Source organism: Rhyacophila brunnea, unplaced genomic scaffold (assembly GCF_057557595.1).
Source record: "Rhyacophila brunnea isolate RB1 unplaced genomic scaffold, BYU_Rbru_1.0 scaffold_17, whole genome shotgun sequence".
Classification (NCBI taxonomy): Eukaryota; Metazoa; Arthropoda; class Insecta; order Trichoptera; family Rhyacophilidae; genus Rhyacophila; species Rhyacophila brunnea.
In genome coordinates, this window is record NW_028232827.1 from 151574 (window position 1) to 153265 (window position 1692).

Below are 1692 nucleotides of genomic sequence, written 5' to 3' on the forward strand. Positions count from 1 at the left end.
CAGGCGATAGTTATGTGTGGCAATCAACACATGACATTATCAGAAAATTTTCATGTCATCGATGTAATTTAAACCTTGAGTGAACAAGTTATCACAATATATTTTAAACTGACATAGTTTGAATTGCTTCCGTTTTGTAAATCAATTCGGATACAGTAAACAAAACTCATGTCTTGAATGTTGATTGCGGTTTTTTACTAAACCTTATTTATTAAATTTGAATTACTGCGGATAGTATCAATCGGTGCAATTGTTGTCGAAATCTAAATCTCCTCGTACGTATGAGCATCCATCTATTGTTGGGTGGAATGCAAAATACGTTTATACTGTCGCAAGCTTAGAATTTTACTCGCTTATTGGATCAGAAAATTCACTGATGAATTATTGACAGAGTATTTCTATGATGCAAATACAGTTGACTCTCGATTTAGCATCGTCGTGTAAAGTGAGCGGTGGATTAGCTCAAATGAAATTCTCAGATTTTGGTCGGGCCTTTTTTATGAATTTGAATTTAATTGTGTGATTTAGGTAGCCTTACTAAGAAGTGCCAAGTGATTTTATCGTATTTTTACTCAGCATGATTGTAACCTGTGAACATTCAACACGTGTGAAAAATTGCCTAAGAATATCATGATGCATTATGGATCGGCTGGGGAATACTTCTTTCCATCTACTTTGGTAAATCGAGAGTCAGCTTTACTTCCTTGTTTTGTTTATCAATCCAAGCGATCTATGACACTGGCCATAATGTTTTCTTGGATATCTAGAGCTGTCGAGTTGTATCTTGACTCTCAAGTGTGGTACAATCAGAATCAATCTCAGAATGCAATATGGAAGAGTCAGGAGTAAATTTTAAACACAGATCGGACAAGTCATTACTTGTGGTAATGTGTAATGAATTACTTATATATATATATATTTATAAAACCCATCCATTCCGATTTATATAGTAATCCAAAATCATTGTGTATTGTTATTATGATGCATTTATCTTATTCCGCCTTGTCCAAATCATGTGACACTTCACCGTGTCTCATCAGTCTTCTTGCTTAATTGATAGCGTCCCGCAGTTCCGCTAAATACATTGTGCGTGTCTTATTAAGCGTTTGGAATATAACTAGTGTGAAAAGAGACAAGGCATAGAAACCTCACGAGGCTTCCAGAGTTCAGCCAGTCCTAGATGTTGCATTATCCATTCTCTGACACAGCCAAGCTATTGAATTGAGGCTACAGATTTGCCACACGGATTCGTTGTCGATGTTCGAGAATGCTTACATTGAACACGTGGCATTTATATTTATTTGTACATGTATAAATAACTATCTAATAAATTTATTATCTTAGAATTATTTATTGGATAGGGTCCCCGAGAGAAATTGATATCGTAATTGCGCTTTTTAAAACCGGTTATGTGTACACACTATTCACCGCATATGAATGCGTCAAGTCAGGAGTTACGTTTGAATAAAAACAGCCCGGCGTGAAATTAATTTTTCTACCTTTTAATCGGCTGTTTGTATTCTGTCCTCAAGTCTTCATGCTATATACCAGCGTCTCTTAGTATATATAGTACACTCATCTTTTACAACACAAGAATCAAGGCTTTGAAGCTTGAAGGAAAGACAAGCCTGGTTGAGACACTATTGAGGAACGTCACCGAGTCAGTTCCAATATTGTGTCTTCACTTTCAAT